This window comes from Meleagris gallopavo, chromosome 3 (genome assembly GCF_905368555.1).
Source record: "Meleagris gallopavo chromosome 3, MGAL_WU_HG_1.1, whole genome shotgun sequence".
NCBI classification, from domain to species: domain Eukaryota; kingdom Metazoa; phylum Chordata; class Aves; order Galliformes; family Phasianidae; genus Meleagris; species Meleagris gallopavo.
In genome coordinates this window covers 35,565,204-35,578,789 of record NC_139406.1, presented here as the reverse complement: position 1 = coordinate 35,578,789, position 13,586 = coordinate 35,565,204, and positions in this window count along the sequence as shown.

Sequence of the window (13,586 nt, the reverse complement as noted above, 5' to 3'; positions counted from 1 at the left end):
AGTAGCTCAGCATCTAGTACATTTAGCTGTCTCCAGCAGGAGAATCTGTAAACCCTTCACAGCCCCTTGCCACAAGATATGCGTTCCTTCAAGCAAAGTACTAGCCAGAAATGTCTTCTAAGTGCCCCATGTCATATGTTCCAGCATTTCAGCCACCCTGGTTATGCTGAGAGTCTTGTTTACTTTGGAAAAAAAAAGAAAAGAAGAAGCTCTATTAAGACAAACATCATAGTTCTATGATGGTCCAAGCAAAATAGCCAACAAAGAGTAAGGCTTTGCGTGAGTCTCACTTACACATTGTATTTTTGACACTCTTGAAGACACCCTATACGTCTTTAGATCACAACATTCATTTGACATGACTCAGTTTACTTTCTCACACAGCTGATCAAGTGTGGCACATACATTAGACCAAGAGGAACAGCAGGCATGCCATGCATCAAGACGACCTCCAAAGAATAAGCAATGAAAATTACATGAAAGGTCTGATGGGGGAGCAGTTGGATCATGGGCAGGAATCAGCACACCAAGAATGAAACAAAACATTCTTTTTGCAGGTCCCTGTGTCTCCTGTGTGGTTGCTGCTGATGTGTGAAATTCAGGTCACTTGCCAGGTTTGTGTTGCTACATTAAACAGCATTACAGTAGGAACAACATTGTACTGCGCAGGGCTTAGAAAGAAGTAGTTGCAATACAAAATGAATGTGAGAGCCAAGAATGAAGAGAAGGGACATTTCACCTTTTGAAATAAATATACGCTGCTTATGTCTGCATTAAAAGCAAAACCAACCTAGAGGAGATTTTGTCTTTTCCCCTTTTCTGGAAGAAATCCTGAGAACTGGTTTTAAGTGATGTCCAAACCTGGCTGTTAAGCTGAGAAGCAAATGCTGAGCCAGTGTGTATCCAGTGGCAATCATGCAGTAGTAACAGAATGTGAAGAAACTTTGGAAAAGAAAAGAAGAGCCAGCTGTGTCCACTGAACATGGCATTAAGGGAGAAAGGCTGTGATGATATATCAGCCTGTACAGGGCTGGGTTCTGAGGGGACCTGTCTGCTAGATGGTGCCCTCACAGCAGGGTGGAAGAGCAGAAGTGTGGCTTCTGTCCTCTTGGTGCAGGATCCTTAAGCAGGATCACAAATAATAGATTATAGACATCTGCTTGTTTGATGTGGGTGTGATACTCTAAATTAGCTAACAAAATGGTGCTTTGTGTTAATAACAAGCATGCAATTTAGTCTGTAATTTCCCTGAGAGAATGGCAAAGTTAAATAATTAAGCATGCCTCAAAACAGGATTATTATAGGGATTAAGAGGAAAAAAATATAGCAGCTAAAATTAAAAAAAGGAATGTAGAAACAATGCCTCCAAACCATGGCTTTTACGCATAGCATTTTGCATGTTAGTTAAACTAGAAACAGTTGAGAATGAGTAACCTGGATGAATCTGTTAACCTCACTCTTCAGTGAGAGGACTGATCTCTAAAACACTGCACAAAGATCAACAGATGGTGTTGTTAGCCACCTCTGGAGTGTCTGCCTCTAGGAAGCTTAGACCATCTCCTTCCAGGAAGGATAGAAGGATGGGCTTTCACCTGGTTTTTTTAGAGACACACCAGGTCAGTCTTTTCTTTTTCTCCTTTTCCTTTTCCTTTTCCTTTTCCTTTTCCTTTTCCTTTTCCTTTTCCTTTTCCTTTTCCTTTTCCTTTTCCTTCTTTTCCTTTTCCTTTTCCTTTTCCTTTTCCTTTTCCTTTTCCTTTTCCTTTTCCTTTTCCTTTTCCTTTTCCTTTTCCTTTTCCTTTTCCTTTTCCTTTTCCTTTTCCTTTTCCTTCTCCTTCTCCTTCTCCTTCTCCTTCTCCTTCTCCTTCTCCTTCTCCTTCCCCTTTCCCTTTCCCTTTCTCTTTTCCTTTTCCTTTTCCTTTTCCTTTTCCTTTTCCTTTTCCTTTTCCTTTTCCTTTTCCTTTTCCTTTTCCTTTTCCTTTTCCTTTTCCTTTTCCTTTCTCATTAATTTGAGTGAATGTCCCAATCACTTTTCATTTTCTGAGAGTAATGATGAGTATTCACCATGTGTTAATTTAACACTTAGATATGCACTATTTGCTTCACGTTTTCCCAGTATATCTTCATGTTCAGTTACTATCTATATTGCTTATTTTTAACTTACTTTTTTTTCACATTTCACGAATCCAAAAATGGCAGTTTATAAACTTCCCCAAACACATGCAGAAATATGGGTAAATATAAAGGTAATGTGGATTAAAGACAGTTCTAAACACAACTACAGAACAGATAGATTCGAAAACCATGATACTCAGGTTATTCAGTCGGTGTGCATACTTCCCTTTTTTGGCAATTTTGTCTTGAATTCTTTGTCTGCTTTGCATTACAGATAAATATTCCCTGTTGTCTTGTACTTCCTACAGAGTGGATCATCCACTCAGTACATGTAATGTTGTGAAGAAGAACAGCAGAACAATTTTCTTTTGTGATACATTCCTCCAAGAGGAAAATATTTTTAAAGGAGAACAAAAGGGAAGAAGATATTGGATTTAGTGAATACATGTACCAATTAGCTTGTAGAAGTCCATTTCTCTCTCATGTTTAGATATCACACAAGAGATGCTCACAGTTGCTTTATCAGCTGCATGCACAAATTCATTTCCAGTGGAATCCCAGTCCCACTGAGGCCAATAAATTTTTTGTCATTGATTTTAATTAAGCAGAAATCTCATGCTATGGCTCAGGGCTTTTCTTTACTTCTGTTTATTTATTTATTTATTTATTTATTTACTTACTTACTTACTCACGCAAGTCTTTACATTCACAAAAACAGTTTTATCTGGAGAGGACAGTGGTAGTAATGTCAGCTCCAATTTTCACACAATAAAATGTTTCTAAAAGGAGAATGTCTTTGACTCAAAACAATGCTTATTCTGAACATATTCATATGAGCATAAATATTGGTAGTATCTGGTGTGAAAATGATGCTTATTTTTCCAAACTGTCCAGGTCTGTTTTGTACATGCTCACAGCCTACTGACACCTCCACTGCACAGTGAGAACTCAGGCATGTGACAACTGGATGCTGTGTGCAAGGGGTGTAGTGGGGAGTAGTTTCACTCTCAACCAATCTCTTAGGCATAAAAAGAAAGCACAGTCTTTTACTTACCTTGTGATAACGTTATTGTAACCATGCATCAGTGATAGGACAACATAGTCTCACATGTATGTGTATATAGAGTCATAGAACCATGAAATCATAGAATCCTTGGAGTTGGAAGGTAGCTCTGATGGCCATCTAATCCAACTGCCCTACAATGAACAGGGACATCACAGCTACCATAGATCAGGTTGCCTAGGGCCTTATCCAGGCTCATCTTGAAAGTCTCCAGGGATGGGGCATGAACCACATCACTAGGCAACCTGTGCCACTGCCTCACAACCCTCACCATAGAAGATTTTTTCCTTATATCCAACCTAAATCTGTCTTTGAGTTTGAAGCCATTTCCCCCTGTTTTGTCACTAAAGACCCTGCTAAAGAGTCCCTTTCTTTCCTGTTGCTCCTCTTTGGATACTCTCAAGGCCGCTCTCAAGTCACCTTGCAACTTTCTCATCTCCAGGCTGAACAGCCCCAGTTCTCTCAGTCTGACCTTTAGGAGAGGTTTACCATCCCCTGTGGTATGCCTCCAGTACATACCTGTGAAGTTTTGTTTTTAAGATCATTTAGTTTCCAAATAAGGAGAGAGTAAGAGAAAATTTCAATCAACTGTGACCATCTCAAACAGGAATTCAGTCTGTATTTGTGTTCTCAGCTTCCTGTTAATTAATGCAGAGAAGCAAGAAACAATTTATCTGATCTGCAGCACAGTCTAACAACTGAGAAGAATAAACCCCTGGAAGTGCACATATTTCAGTATTGACTCCAATAAATGAACATTTGACTTTAGGAGATGAATGGGCCAAGTAATTTCTTGTGACTGCACTTGTGTTTAAAATACTTTACAAGATTCACATGGCCCTCTTAATCTTTTTTGACAGTCAGAGTACACCCTCTTTAATTATTGATCAGACAAGCAAAGTTTTCCAAAAGATAGCACCTTTAGGAAAAAACTGCTTTCTCTTTGGTTGTATATAACTGCTAGTCAATATAACAGACCCAGTGTTGCTGTCTCCTAAATGACCTGGCTTGACCAGAATAGACAAGACTAGACTAGACTAGACTGTATTATTTCAGAATAAAGCACATTAATGAGGGCATTGACCAAATGCCTCTTGAGCAGTGATAGCCAAGGGGCACCAACCACCCCTCCACGAAGCTTTTTCCAGTGTTTGACCACTCTTTTGGTAAAGAAGTTTTTCCTAGTCTGAGTACCTACTCTGAATCCCTAAGTCAGTGTCAGAGAGTATGACTTAATTTAACATAATATATTCAAGTTGAGTTAAAAGCTTTGAATTCATTTAACTATTGCAGTTCCTAAAGACTTTGCTTTTGGTGTCAGACATATTAATCTCAAAAAACATTTATTAATAAAATCTATTAACAAAACAAGTGGGAAAAGACCAGTGCCCCACGTGTAAAACAAATCACAGTTTTAATGATCGATCACAATGCACTAGAGTATGAGAAAGTTACTCTTCCATTCTAAGAATCTGCTACAATATACTTGGGCATTTTGGTGGCCTTCTATGATGCTGTCACATGCTGGGTGGATGGGGGAAGAGCGGTAGATGTAATCTACCTTGATTTTAGAAAGGCATTTGATACTGTCTCCCACAACATCCTTATAACAAAGCTGAGGAAGTGTGGGATAGACGAGTGGACAGTGAGGTGGGTTGAGAACTGGCTGACTGGCAGAGCGCAGAGGGTCGTCGTTGGTGGTGCAGAGTCTGGCTGGAGACCTGTAACCAGTGGTGTCCCCCAGGGGTCTGTTCTGGGTCCGGTCTTGTTCAGCATCTTCATCAATGACCTTGATGAGGGGATAGTGGCCACCCTCAGCAAGTTTGCTGATGATACGAAGTTGGGAGGATTGGCTGACACGCCTGAAGGCTGTGCTGCCATTCAGCGAGACCTGGACAGGCTTGAGAGCTGGGCAGTAAGAAATCGGATGAGGTTCAACAAAAGCAAGTGTAGGGTCTTACACCTAGGGAGCAATAATTGCATGCACCAATACAGGCTGGGGGATGAGCTGCTGGAGAGGAGCTCTGCAGAGAGGGACCTGGGCGTCCTGGTGGACGACAGGTTGGCCATGAGCCAGCAGTGTGCCCTCGTGGCCAAAAAGGCCAATGGCATTCTGGGGTGCATTAAGAAGAGCGTGTCCAGCAGGTTGAGGGAGGTGATCCTCCCCCTCTACTCTGCCCTGGTAAGGCCTCATCTGGAGTACTGTGTCCAGTTCTGGGCTCCCCGGTACAAAAAAGACAGGGATCTCTTGGAAAGAGTCCAGCGGAGGGCCACAAAGATGGTGAATGGCCTGGAGCATCTCCCCTGTGATGAAAGGCTAAGTGAACTGGGTCTGTTTAGCCTTGAGAAAAGACGACTGAGAGGGGACCTGATCCAGGTTTATAAATATCTGAGGTGTGGCGGCCATAGCGGTGAGGCCAGTCTCTTTTCAGTGGTACGTGGAGACAGGACGAGGGGAAACGGACATAAGCTGCAGCATAGGAAGTTTCGCACGAATGTGCGTAAGAACTTCTTCACGGTGAGGGTGACGGAGCACTGGAACAGGCTGCCCAGGGAGGTTGTGGAGTCTCCTCTGGAGATATTCAAGTCTCGCCTGGACGCCTACCTGTGCGACCTGGTGTAGGGAACCTGCTTTGGCAGGGGGGTTGGTCTCGATGATCTCTGGAGGTCCCTTCCAACCCCTACAATTCTGTGATTCTGTGATTCTGTGATTCTGTGATTTTACGATGCTATAAACCAGATCAAAAAGTATATTTGTAACATGATCTGTCAAATCAAGGAAAAGTAGTTTGTCCACCTGTTTCAGCAGTGTAAGAGCACACATTCAACCTTCCCATGACGAAGTGCTGAGTTCAGGGTAGAATCATTAAGAAGTCTGATTATTGCTAGAATCATTTATTGCTGCTCAGTTTCTGTTGTTTGTCACAGAGAGACGTAGGAGTAGATTCAGCTTGCAGAGTAAAGCTTCAAAATTCGGCCGACCAAATGCAGCGATCAAGTTTTAGGTGAGTTTGAACAGCCTTTAAATTTCTAGTGACTGTAGTGGTATCTTGGTCACCTGGAACACATACAGGTGTTTTGGTGTGGATCTGAATTTACTTCTTTCTGGATACTGGATAAGGATTTGCACAAATATAGCCTGCGTGCTACTTGCTGCTTCACCTCAAAGACTAGTACATGCAGTACCTCAAAGGACTAGTCACAACCTCCAAAATGTATTTTTAGCAATTTCTGGTTCTAACTTCGTCTAGTTCCCATCTTTCTAAGTGGGCAGGGACATAAGAAGGAAGCTACCTTTTTTGCTTCCATAAATGCTTATGATATCAGCCCTGGGGAGGCTGCACCTGAGTACAGTGTTCAGTTCTGGGCCATTCACTGCAAGAAAGACATTGAGGCCGTGGAGTGTGTTCAGAGAGGGCAATGAAGCTATGAGGGATCTGTAACACAAGTCTTGTAAGGAGTGGCTGAGGAAGCTGGGATTGTTCATTCTGGAGAAGAGGAGGCTCAGGGGAGACCTCATTGCTCTCTATGACTACCTGAAGGGAAGTTGTAGTGAGCTGGTGGTCAGCCTCTTCTCTCATGTAATTGGTGATAGAACTAGAGGGAATGGCTTCAAGCTGCACCAGGGGAAATTCAGGCTGGATATTAGGAAATACTGCTTCTCTGAAAGAGTGGTCAGGCACTGGAATGGCTGCCCAGGGAGGTGGTGGAGTCACCAACCCTGGAGGCATGCAAGGAACGTTTAGATGTTGCGCTGAGGGACACGGACGGTTGGACTGGATGACCCTGTAGGTCTTTTCCAACCTTGGTGATTCTATGATTCTATGTTTCTAAGTCTCAGCATCCAGGTTTATGGCATCTGAAAGAACCCAGCTAATGTTTCAGATCTGTTTTATTTACTTATTTACTTACGTAGCTTCCAGATTCATTAAATTCATTCTGTAGTTGTGAATGAGTGGGAATTTTCCCATGTGAGACTGGAATGTTCTCGCTCTGACTAGGCTGAGTGGTTTGATTAGATATCAACAGTGGAGTTCCCCCGAGACTAAAGACTTCAAGGCCAACATACCTACTCTCCTTCGCCAGTGTTTGTCTTTGGACAGAGCCTGAAATAGCCATTCCTGCTAAAGGAAATGAAGGTATAGGCATGTGTTCTCTGTAAGAAGAGGTGATTACTACTGCTACTGATGCTGCTGTTGGTTCCTGAACAAGCTGAGCATGGAAACATGCTGTTTAGTGTACACCTGTGTTCCTGCATTGGTATTCGATCTATGCTTTTGCTGCCAATAGTGACCCTAATTTATTTTTATGGAAGTTTTGTTGTCAGAGTAAATATTTCAAAAGGGCTTTGTTATTCACTCTTGTGCAAAAAAAAAATCACTTTCATCACTTTCTTTTCTTCCCACATCTGCTTCACAAGTTGGATATCTCAGTAATTCTGCTAACTGTATCTGTGGATCAGCACCCTTTAAAAAGCCTTATTTTCCTGGGTTATATAAGGTGTAGCCTTCTTATCCCTCACAAGATCTGTCAGAAATGCAAATTTTGAATCCCAGGCCAGCAGTCCAGGGGCATGGGTAGTTCAGAAGAGCAATTCCCAAGGGTACTGTACTAATATTACTGTTGTCAGCATAGTTTCTTGTGATGTTGCTGGCAATGATCTCATCAGCTTTTAAATTAAGGCACTCGTCAGTATGAAACAGTTTTTTTGACCAGTAGCAAGTCGTGGGCTGAGAAGAATAACATTTAAAAAACACTGAATTATGGAAGAAATTAAAAACTCTGAAGTATCTTAGATGATCTTGTAAAAATCAGTAATGAACTAGAAATGCTGGATTCATATGAAACCAAACTAAAAAAAGTTATTTCAAAACTTGCTGAAGGGAACAGTCCAATAATGGGAAATGTAAGCAGATGGAAAAAGCTTCCCATGTTTCTTTTGTATGTTTCTGTATCAAAATGACAATAGACCAATTGTGTCCAAGAAATAGGATTTGTGAGCTTGGAATGAATTTAAAAAATAAAAAAATAAAAAAAATCAGTAATGCTAGGATTGATATATATGCAAAAGGTGGTGTTTGTGCTTTAATTCCTGTTTGATTCCTTATGCTCAAAGAAGCATTGAGCTTTAAGTGCTTTATCCAGTTTGTTTCATTGCTGTGTCAGATATAGAATAAGTAACATGCTGTTACAGGTTGGGTTTTACAAAGTGAACATCAGTAATGTACTTGTAAGAGTCCTTAGTCATCTAATTATAGCCCCAAATGGAGTTTTACCAGCTGATCCAAATGAATCAAGTTGTAAACTCTGGAGGTATTTAAGAGATGTGGACAAGGCACTAAGGGACATGGTTTAGTGATGGGACTCTGTAGGTCAGGTGGATGGTTGGACTTGATGATCTGGAAGGTCTTTTCCAACCTAAATGATTCTGTGATTCTCTGGGAGATTTCTGTTCTTTTCTGAAACTTATACCACCATTTTTCATCTTTTGCTCACCCTTTTCAGATCCTAGTACAGCCAAATCTCTAAAAGTTTTATAAATATACCTTGCGTGTTTTACAAAACATATCCTTCTTTTATAAGGTGATTTCCACTGCAACACCTGCCTATAGCCTGGAGTCCATGCATGGCAAATACGTATCAAGTCATGGAATCCTGGGAATGTCCTCTCCAAAAAAGTGTCAGTAACAATGCTGGCACTTGACCATATTAAGTAGGTAGTCTGATTTTACCAATTTTGAAAGTACAGCATACAGTGCTGTTCCTCTGCCCTATGTACTAGAAGGGATTGGCCATTTATAAAGACATTGGTGGTCAGTACATTTTTCTGACCATACTCTGTACTTCATCACCATAGTCTGGCCTTTTTTCTTAATTGTCTAAACTCGATTTCAGCTCTGAATCATTTCCAGAAGAGAAGAGAAGAATGCTTTGGAAACCTTACAGCTATGGACTTTGATTAGCCTGTCTTCTTAAGGTAAAGAAAGTGGATCATGGTCTCATGCTGAAGTGAAACAAAAGATTAAATTTGAACACTACTTGTTGAAAGCCCTGTGAAGTGAGGGTTAAAGACTCTGTGTGCAACCACAGGGAACTGAGTGCTGTGTTCAAGTGACAATCAGGATTTACTCTACAGTGAACATACTTCAGTGTTGTTTTTGTCCTAAAAGCTCCTCAAAATCCATAAAGCTCTGTCATTTCAAGTATATCGATTCGGTGCTGACATGTTTTGTTTACAGAGACTGGAGTAAGCACTGATGCTAGCAAAGACAGATCCATATTACTCCCTCACTCCTGTCCTGTGTGTAACATGTCTTAAAATCTCACCTTGTTTCCTAGGCCTGATAATCCTTTGCTGAACAAGACAGTTCTAGGGACCCTATTCCTTGGGGTCGTACAGGACTTCACTGGGTGCAAACAAAATGAATTACCTTCAGTCTTGATTTTGACAGCTCTTATCTCATGATGCTTTGGAGCTTTCTACGATTTGTTTTTTAGCACCAATAAAAAGAAAGACATGGAGATCATCATAACCGATTAGTCCTTTATTAGGTAGTCCAACATCTTGAACCAGGACTTGATTTTAAATTCTGTGGCAAAACATGTAACATCTCTAGGCTGGACACCTATCAACCAGAAAATATCTTTTTTCTTGATGGTCAAGGCTAATGACTGATTGGTAATGTGGAGTATAACAAGCGGTTATACCAGATTTGAATAAATACAGATGCATTATGTCTACTTAATATGCAATCTATCTAAGTTTGGTTAACACATACACTGATTTATGAATGGAAACCAGACAGCAGTTTTGGAAAACAGACTGTTTTTATCCACAGAACAGCTAACCAAGTGGCCAACAGTTGAATTTTCAGCAAGATAAAATGCTTTTGGTAGAGCTGAAGTCTTTCTTAATAATAGTTACATGCGTTTTTGCACTTCACACACGAGACCAAACAAAACCTTTATCACTCAGGTCACCTCATCTGTCTTTTCTGTAACATAATGTCTGTGTGTATTTCCAAAACCCAGTAGTTTCATTCTCTCCCATTTAGCATGGAAACAATTCCTCTTTCCTCCCCAAAAACAATCAAAAAACCCGACCCCCAAACAAAAAGCTGGTACCAAATGATCAATAAAATATGCACAAAAATGTGTGACTTATTACATTTTATGCTTCATCCTAAAACCATTATAAAAGTTCTTACAACATTTTGGCAGTCATTTCTAAAAAGCTGCTCTGTATTGGAGGGGGAGCATATGTACCATGTGATATGACATCTGCCACAGTAAGTAAGCTTTTAATTGAATATTTGAGGAAATAAACATGTAAAACCCATGTAACTTGATTTCAAATAAGTTATTGTTGCCTGAAGGCTTTCGTGATTTTTTCCATTTTTGTTTTTGGCAGGAAAGTTTGAAATATTGCACATCTTGGAGACAGGAGCACTTCACATACAATCGTCCATTAGGATAGAAAACATAACATTGTATTATTGCTGCTACAGCAGCCCTCCCCAAAATCTTGGCAGTTATCAAAGTGGCATTTGGGATCTGAGATTAACAATGTCTCTGCTCACATCTAAATATATATAGAGAGCACAGGGAGGAATAAAGGGAATTGACACACATTCAATTGACTGCTATACCAGTACTAACTAGAAACGCCTTTCTTGCATTACCTCTATGTATGTTTTCACTTCTGTAACCCTCCACAACAAGCAGTGTGGTTTTGCTTTTTTTTTCTTTTTCCCTTATCCTTACAGGTTCATACCTCACAGGAAGCTTTACAGCTCAGAAAGGAATTATGTTGCTCCTTCTCTCCCTAACGAAACCATCCCTCCGTCCCCTTCATCTTTTCTTTCTCCAGTTCTGCACAGTGCCTTCAGGTAGAGTGTGAGTGGAACCAGAGAGCAACTCCCAAGTAGAAAGCATTTCCCATAGGCATATTTTTCAGTTTTTCCTCCCATCTGTAGAATGTACCAGTTATTTTAAATGTCCTTGGTTAACATCTGCCAATGGATATATTCATTCTGTGATGGGAAGATACAGGTGGGTTTTTCCCACCTGTTCAGTACCAACAATCTAGGAAGTGATGTTGCAGTTGTCATTCTCGTTCGAGTAGCCCATGCTGGTGGCACAAGTGAGTCTCCTCAGGCAGTCTGCTCCTCATTCTACAAGATAGCTTTCTGTTTGACCCTCCTTCAATTCAGTGACAATGTTGTCAGAAGTGATTATCCTTGTAGCTTGTTCCAGGATGGTTCCTTGCACTGTCACAATGTCTATATCCATATGATATATCCACACAAGATTTAATAGAATCATAAATCACAGAATATCCGGAGTTGGAAGGGACCTGTAAGGATCATTCAGTCCAACTTCTGGCTCCACACAGGAACACCCAAAAATCAGACCATATGTCTGAGAGCAGTGTCCAAACTCTTCTTGAACTCAGGCATCTTGGGGCTGTGTCCACTTCTCTGGGGAGCTTTTTCCAGGGCCTGAGCACTCTCTGGTGAAGAACTTTTTCTTGATATTCAGTTTTGAATTAATTTACTGGATTATATTTTGTGAGTCTTGGAAACCAGATGCTTTACAAATAATCCCCAGACCCTTGGTATACTGAGCCTAATTCTCATTTCACGAGTGTTGAACTTACTCTTTTGTAATTCACTTGGGCCAGGTCCTCCACTCATGAATACCAGAAATTTTGATTTCCACAAGCTCATCTGCAAAAGGAATGAAAGCCTGGACCAAGGCTCCTCCATTAGTTTGGCCTTTCTGATATATAATATGGTTACCCATATTTGGCATGGATTTATCTTTTACAAGCTCATATTACTTATTGGCCATGAGCCCAGCATCTGACTCTTTAAAGAGTTTTGTCTAGTAATTACTTCATTTCTTCACTGAATCGTGAAGTGAAGGAGCACTACCAAGCACATACAGAAAATCAGACCATGGTGGCTGAATAATATCAAAGGAAATGCAGACTCACTGCAGACAAGACATGCCACGCGTTCAGATCAACGGAAGGCACAGCTGATGGTTAGAGTTTTCTGGAGCAAGGTCATGCTCAGTCCTGCAGCAAGCCTCAGCAACACTTTCCAATGAGCAGGATACTGTCATCCTTTGGGGTCACAGAAGAAAAGACAGAGGATTCTATCACAGCTTCAAACAGATGTAACAAGATGACTGGTATCAGTTTGAAAATGAAGAGCCTATGCATCATCAAACCCTCAATTGTATATACTTGGTTATGAAATTCCATCTGTTTTGCTTCATTTTGTATTTTTAACTGTCTAATATAAAGTTCACAGCCAGAATATGTGCTTGTTCTGCAAAAGCAGTTAGGTAGTCTAGAAGATTTGGTAGTTGGGTAGGTGGTGCATGGTATGATTGGGATGGAAAACAGTGTTTGTTTTTCTAGGAAGAGGCTATTAACAGCATGGTGGAAGATCCAGTAATAAACAGATAGCACTGCTGTGACTAAAATCAGCTCTAGGTAGTTTTTTTTTCTTCATTGCAGCTCAGAAATTGACTTTTCCTGAATGAGAGCATGTGGTTCACAAGCATACCTGTGCCAGGAGGCCTTTGGCCAGTTGTTACACCAGGGTGCACCCTTAGGATAGGAGGCCAACACAGTTCTCTTATCAAGGCTGTCCACAAAAACAGCCAAGATAAGAGGACAGGTACATCCACAAATAATGCCCATTTCTGCTTTCTGTTTTGTTCACAATTGGGAAAGAAGTGGTCTTTGTTTCACTAGCTGTTTGAGAACACACATCTAAATCAAGCTTGGCTGACTGATGAAGGTGAATGCAGTATTTTAGCTCTGGTATCAGTGTGTGGCACTGGCTAGAACCATGACCTGAAGTAGCTGGAAAAAAAAAGAAAACCCATTTCTTTCCTTTGTGCTTCTGTTGGGCTTGAAACTTAGAGCTAATATGTAGGTGGAAGCCACAGGAGGGAGAATACAATGAACTCAGCCTTTCTGTCAGTCACTGTGAAGTGGATTTATAACACTGACAGAAATGTTGTGTGTAAATATGTCTGGTTTTAGCTGTCTTCTGGGTTGGTGTAATACAGATATCTCATTATGAGAGGCACCAGTAGGTGAGGCAAGTTGTTTGTCCCAAGCCTTCCTGAGCTGAGACGTAAGCAAAGATAGTAACTTCCTTGATAGCAGAAGACTGAAAATGATGAAGACCTGTACTGGAAATCACAGTGAGATTTTAAATGGCAGCCTATTCTAGGCACACCAAATTCTAAGTGAAGGACCAAAAAAAAAAAAAGCAATCTTCTTCTTGGATACTATGATTTGAAAAACACTGAATTCAGTTTATGGCAGGTTTGTGTTAACTTGCCACTAGGATGTCAGAGTTGAAGATGACTGTGTTGTACCTTTAAG